This window comes from Accipiter gentilis, chromosome 8 (assembly GCF_929443795.1).
Source record: "Accipiter gentilis chromosome 8, bAccGen1.1, whole genome shotgun sequence".
NCBI lineage: Eukaryota > Metazoa > Chordata > Aves > Accipitriformes > Accipitridae > Astur > Astur gentilis.
Genome location: NC_064887.1, coordinates 17,902,009 through 17,908,845, shown reverse-complemented (window position 1 = coordinate 17,908,845; position 6,837 = coordinate 17,902,009). Strand labels below are relative to the sequence as shown.

Sequence of the window (6,837 nt, the reverse complement as noted above, 5' to 3'; positions counted from 1 at the left end):
TTTAGAATGCCCATGGAAGTAAATGACACGTGATTTAGAGCTGGTCTGGGTAAGGATGGTAGCAGCACATGAGAAGGAAGGAGGAAACTGCTAACCTCATTACAGTGGCCAGCATGGCTGAGAACTTTGACCAAATTTTGAAAGGGACATAAAATGCTAATGCTGCCACCCCCCCAAAACTTCCCCCCCCAAATCCCCCCAGGTTTTGAGATGTCAGAATCTGTTGGTCCCCATTCTTAGAGTACTTTAAGTACTATAGATCCAGTTATTTCCTGACAAGAGTTGTGCAGCACCACCGATGTTGGCTGATCATGCATTCCTCTTCTGCCTGCACTCCATCAGTGCTGTTGTCCATACTCAGGCAAAGCTGCCACTGAGGCAAGGGGAAGTTTAGGTTTGATTTAGGCTGAGATGAAGGGTATTTTGCTTACCCAAGAACCTCTCATCTGCTGCAGTATGTTTCTGTGGTATTTGTCTTTATCTCATTTTTTAATGTTAAGGCAGGAAAACCTCTTGCCCTTCTGATACAGTGGTAATGAGGATCCTTACAGACAGCGGTGAAGTGACATGAACCACCCTTTTGGAAAACAATATATTATTAAACATTTGACTGCGGTTGTTTATTTTTTGATGGACACCAGTAGTACCTGTAGTGCTACAGAGACAGATGAGTTACTGGGGAGTCAACATAAAGCTGGGTCTCTTCACTCCTAAATATTTCCTGTGCAGAGAGTGAGGGGATTACAGCACTAAGGAGAATTTTCATGTGAGACGGAGCAACCTCGGTGGTCAAAGTCTGATCACTGCTCTTGCTGTTATCAGCATTGGTGAGCTGAGGAAAACAGAGCCAGGAAAAAACAACCAAAGCAGAGGATACACCTATTTCAACCAACATTATAAAATTATGTACCGACCAACCTTCTGTTAAATTAATCTGCTGTTACCTAATCCTATTTTATGATGAAAAGCTGGTGCTATAGTGCCCAGTCACTGTGTGTTCAAACCAGCAGACAGTAGCAGTCCAGATTTAAAAACATTGTGAGATACTGCTTAGATTCCTTATGATCCCACTACTCTTCTCTTGCCCTAGAGTATAGCTTGATCCCTCTCCCGAAGGGGTGCCCTGCACCCAGGGGCTGTTGCTGGCTGCAGGCTGCAGGCGTTGGCTGTGGGGCAGTGGCAGAGCTGCCCCACTGAAGGGGAAGTGGTGGGCAACACTCTGCCAAGTGACAGTGGGTCCTTTTGAGTCTGTGAAGTGTCAGTAGCATTTTTCTTAAGCAGTGGCTGTCCTCTAGACACAATTTCACAGGTTGAGACAGGCAGTTGTGCTCCATCTACAAGTGTACAAAATTGTCCTTCCACAGACCGCTGCGCTGGCAGCTCAAGGCCTCAGTCCAAAGCGGAGGAAACTGGTGTTGCACAGAGAAACCTGAGGAACTTATGAGAGAAAAGGTGAGCTAAAGGTGTAGCTTTCTCTGAAAAAATAATTTAAAGTGCTTCTTGATATTTTTATTGAACTAAAACTGTGCAAGCCATGCTGTAAATGTCAGGGAAAGAGACTGTGGGGAGGATTACACAGCTCTCAAAATGGCGGTGGTTACTGAACCTCAGCACTTGCAAGGGGCTTACTGAGGGGAGCAGAAGCAGTGCTGGTATCCTGGTCTCTGGAGGTGTTACACTGGGTCTAAAACACCTAAGAACTGGCTTGTATTTTCACATTTTATTTGCTCTTCACAGCTGCAAAAGGTTCAAGAGCAAAGAAGAAATGGGCCCAAGGTCTTTGGGCAGCTGTGTTCGTGGGAGTCCAGTTAGGTGTCTGCTCCTCATCCTACCTGTGGGAATAGGACTGGGGAGGAACTTGTGGGGTATTTGCTATCTGGCTTGTCCATCGGGGGATATTTATTTGTTCATTAATTTATTTTATGAAGATTTTACAGGCTACACAGTGCAGTTCCTCACTGATCAGTCTTTGTTCAGTTCACAAACCATGACTTGATGGGAAGTACAACACTGTAGTCCACCTCCTGCTCTTGGAGCTAGTGGTGTACAGCAGATTACTAGGGGGGACACTGTAAAAACAAGCCACAATACTGTGCCTTTGTAGAGATTGTTATCCACTTTTTTTTCTTTAATGTAAAAGTTTTTAAAGCATATAAACAGGACTTTGATATCACCATTGCACCGGACTAGAAAAGCAATTGCATTAAGGAGACTATCCACACAAAATCAGAAAACAGATAGCTGGCATAGCTTTCTGTTACATTAAATTTCTGTTAAATAAAAAGGAAGCAAGGAAGCATACAAGAGGTGGAAGTGGTCACGCAGGAAGACTTCAGGGACACTGCCTGGGCGTGCAGGGATGGAGTGAGGAAAGCCAAAGCCCTTGGGGAATTGGACCTGGTAAAGGGTGACAAGAAAGGCTCCTGCAGGTACATCGGCAACACAAGGAAGGCCAGGGAAAATGTGGGCCACTGCTGATGTTGGTAGTGAAAAATACAGAGCCAAACTCTTCTCAGAAGCATCCAGTCAAAGGACAAATGGCAATGGGTACAAACTGAAATACAGTAAATTCCACTTAAACATAAGAAAAAACATTTTTAATTGTAAGGGTCATTGAACACTGGAACAGATTGCCCAGAAAGGTTGTGGAGTCTCTGTCCTGTGGAGGTATTCAAAACTGGACTGGACACGGCCTTGAGCAACGTGGTTTTGCTGACCCTACTTTGAGCAGGGGTTTGGACTGGGCAGTCTCCAGAGGTACCTTCCAGCCTCAACTATTCTGTGATTCTGTAATTTGCAATTTAAACCAATAGCTGTGCTGACAATTTGGACCAAGTTAATCTCTCTGTAAATCAATTGAATATTTGTTATCAAAACTCTGTCAACGTAATTTAATGTAGACCTATGTGTTCTATAAAAGCTTTTATTGAATCAGAGGCTGTCAGAAATGAGTGCAGCTTTTGATTCCAATGAAATCAACCTGTGGTTTTTTTAACAAATAAATAGTCTTTTCTGAAAGTGAAACTGGCTGGAAGCAAAAGTGAAACTTGCTTTATTGCTTTTTGTTGTTCAAACTGAGAGAAACAACAAAAGTAAATGGAGGTCATAGGTAGTGCTAAGCAAACAAAATTAAAAATATTAATTTGTTTATGATAGCAATACCACTTTTAGTAATACAATGAAGAAATTAGAGTTTTTACTGATACCCTTATTGCATTGACAGGCCCCTTTTGATCTTTTGTTTGAGCTTTCTCTAGCTCTTCCTCTTTTCATCACATTTCTCTGACCCAACTCAAGTGCTTCATGGTTGTAAATACCTGTAAGATGCAAGTTGCTGTAATTTGCCTGTGACTGTAAGAGGCAGACTAGTGTAAATCAGACTAAGAAAGTGAGTAATTTACTCCTGAATGAGAGCAGCCCACTGCTGTCTTTGGCTCCGGGAGGAAGGATGCCCATTTGTGTCTGTCTGTGATGAGAAAGGTGAAGACTGAGTTAAAGCATATCAGGCCTGCTTTATTTTACACCCTCCTGTTAGCTATTTTGCTAATAATTCTGCCTGATCCTAAAATCCATTTCTATTCTTGGGATACTAACTTGCACACATTTCTTTTGCCACTTACACCCATGAATAGCCACCATGTTACTTGCCTTCCTGCATGCTGTCTGCAACTACAGCTGCTGACCATAAGCTACATATGCTTGACTGTGACTCCTAGGAATGCATATACCTGTTTTGCCACCCCTTGATCTGGTTGAGCTCACTTTAAGTATCACATTATGCAATGTGGATTAAATTAATGTATGTTGCATAGGCTAGTGGTACTACATGGAACTTAGGGAGAACACTGTCTACCAGGCATCTCTCTACCTGGGTGTGGATAGCTGAGAGCATTTTTTTCATCATTCCTAAACTAAAATAGAAGAGGTCTGTGACCCTTTTCATTCCTTAAGCAGTGTACAGGAGTTTGTGACTATGTAATGCCTTCCATTGTAGGCTTTCTCCATGCTTGTTATATATGACCTATAGATATTCCCTCATATACCTGCTACATGTATTCTCTCCTCCTTCCTTTGGCAGTAATGCTGATACTTGGCAGGAACAAGGACCTTTTCTTGCCCCTCTTATTATGAGTGAACTTCCAGTACATAAACAGAATCTTTTAAAACTAATTTAATATGCACAGTTTTATCTTATTTATTTTGTCTTTCTTCCAGCTCCATCTTGAAATGACTCACTGTAAAAGATTTACTTAAATTTTTGAGGTTCTTTTTTAATGCAAACTCTGATTCAGCTTCTAGCGGTGCAAGATACTGTAACCCAATAATACTAAGTCTTCTTTTCTTAATTCTTAAATGTTTCCCTTCCTCCTTCCCTTGTGGAATAGGTGAGAAAAGCAATTGCCTTCTCTGCTTAATGCATCACAACTCAAAAACTCACTCCATCCATGTAACTTTTAATCCCAGCCCAGCTGGTGGTTCCTAGATTTCAGGCTCTGAATGTGAATTCAGCACTTTTAAATGAACCACTCTGAACAGTACTTCTGTCAAAAAGTCTTTTTTTTTTTTTTTTTTTTTCTTTTTTTGTGCTGGAAGGTGTTCCTGATTTTTCAGATGCAGACCCTGAAAAAAGAACAATCTCATATATGTACCAAATGCAGAGAAAAATATTAAAATTTTCTGGTTTTTTCCTGTTTCATTAAAGTGCTTGTTCTCTCTTTTAGTGCAACAAAGATGTGTGGGATATGATACCTTTGCATATAGCTGGCCTTCTTCTTCCTTGTTTGTGATTTCATCAAGATTAAAATGGACACTTCAGTGTTTTTGCAAAGTCCTGTCTCCTGAGGAGCACTTTTTACCTTGTATCATGAGCAGTTAGTGGGGTGAAGATTCTTCTTTTCATCTACTGACTGTGGACAGTTCTCTTCAAAAACAAGTTCATCGATAATGTCCCAGCTCTCACCAGGAAGTTTGGGATTCAATAATCTGCCTGCTTATGGAAACATATTATCAACTCTGAAAACAGGAACAGTGAAAATCTGTAATGAACTGGGATACATTTTCAGTTTTGATCATTAGCACACAGCCCTGATCTTCATTCTTAGTTTCTTATTGATGCTAGTTGGACTGTAGCGTGTGGATTGATTAAGTAGGGTGTAAAGGAAATCACATAGTTTTCTTTTTTCACTTTTTCCCCAAGGATGTTTGTTGAGTGCCATGCTGCTTCCTTCCATAGAGGCAGACAGTCTCTAAGGTGCTGGTTGCTTTGCTGAACTCTGAATGGGAAACATGGTTTTCTGATTAGTCTAGGTGAGGTTTGTTGCAACTTAATGCAGATAGTTAAACACAAAACTACAGAAGGAGGTTTCTGAAAAAATCTTGCCTATGTTTATAATGATTACAAATAAATAATGTCAAAATAAATACAGGAAGTATCATCATCTACTTCTAATATTTCATTCATAGCAGTATTCACATCTTAAAAAGATAAGAAATACAGACAACAATTTTGCAGTCAGTTCAGGGTGTCTCCTCACTTGCACTGAGTTGGCTGAAAATGAGTATCATTTCAATGAAAATTCTTAACTTCAAATTGTTCATTTTGAAGCATATAGAGCAGCTTCTTTTTTTGAAAAAACAATGAGATTAAAAATATTATTGGAAAGTTCACTCTTTAAGACATAACCATTTTTTATAACCCTTTGGATAAGTATTTAAATGAGCCACTGACTGGCAGATATCTCATGCTAAATGTGGGGATCTTGTTTAGGGTTTTTTTGCAGAACTGAACCTCCTGTGGAGAAAAAGGGTCTGTGATGGTTTGACCCTGGCTGAACACCAGGTGCCCACCAAAGCCGTTCTATCACTCCCCCATCCTCAGCTGGGTGGGGGAGGGAAAAATATAACAAAAAAAGCTTGCGGGTTGAGATAAGGACAGGAGAGATCATTCACCAATTACCGTCACGGGCAAAACAGACTCAATTTGGGAAAATTAACTCAATTTATTACAAATCAACCAGAGCAAGGTAATGAGAAATAAAACGAAATCTCAGAACACCTTCCCACCACCCCTCCCTTCTTCCCGGGTACAACTTCACTCCCGGATTTCACTACCAAGCACCCCAATGGCACAGGGGGACAGGGATGGGGTTTATGGTCATCACACGTTATTTTCTGCCGTTTCACCTCCTGAGGGCGAGGGCTCATCACACTCTTCCCCTGCTCCAGTGTGGAGTCCCACCCACAGGGGACAGTCCTCCACGAACTCCTCCAATGTGGGTCCTTCCCACGGGCTGCAGTTCTTCACGAACTGCTCCAGCATGGGTCCTTTCCACGGCGTGCAGTCCTTCAGGAGCACACTGCTCCAGCGCGAGTCCCCCACGGTGTCACAAGTCCTGCCAGAAAACCTGCTCCGTGGGCTCCTCTCTCCACAGATCCGCAGGTCCTGCCAGGAACCTGCTCCAGCGCGGGGTTCCCACAGGGTCACAGCCTCCTTTGGGAACCCACCTGCTCCGGCATGGGGTCCTCCATGGGCTGCAGGTGGAGAACTGCTCCACCGTGGACCTCCCTGGACTGCAGGGGGACAGCCTGCCTCACCAGGGTCTTCACCACGGGCTGCAGGGGAGTCTTTGCTCTGGCACCTGGAGCATCTCCTCCCCCTCCTTCTTTACTGACCTTGGTGTCCGCAGGCTTGTTTCTCTTACATGTTCTCACTCCTCACTCCGGCGGCTGTTTCTCTCCATCCCAACTTTTTTTCCTTCTTAAAAATGTTATCACAGAGGTGTTACCACTATCACTGATTGGCTCGGCCTTGGCCGGCAGCGGGTCCGTCTTAGAGCC

General features: G+C 42.8%; 1 long non-coding RNA gene across 1 annotated transcript in view; it reads left to right on the top strand.

Moving 5' to 3' along the window:
• The first annotated feature begins 1,395 nt into the window (after positions 1 to 1,395).
• The window catches only part of LOC126042290 (uncharacterized), a 177,654-nt gene continuing 172,212 nt past the window's right edge, over positions 1,396 to 6,837 (top strand). Inside the window, exon 1 of the long non-coding RNA XR_007507104.1 lies at positions 1,396 to 1,452. This is a non-coding gene — a long non-coding RNA (uncharacterized LOC126042290). The remainder of the gene's footprint in view (positions 1,453 to 6,837) is intronic.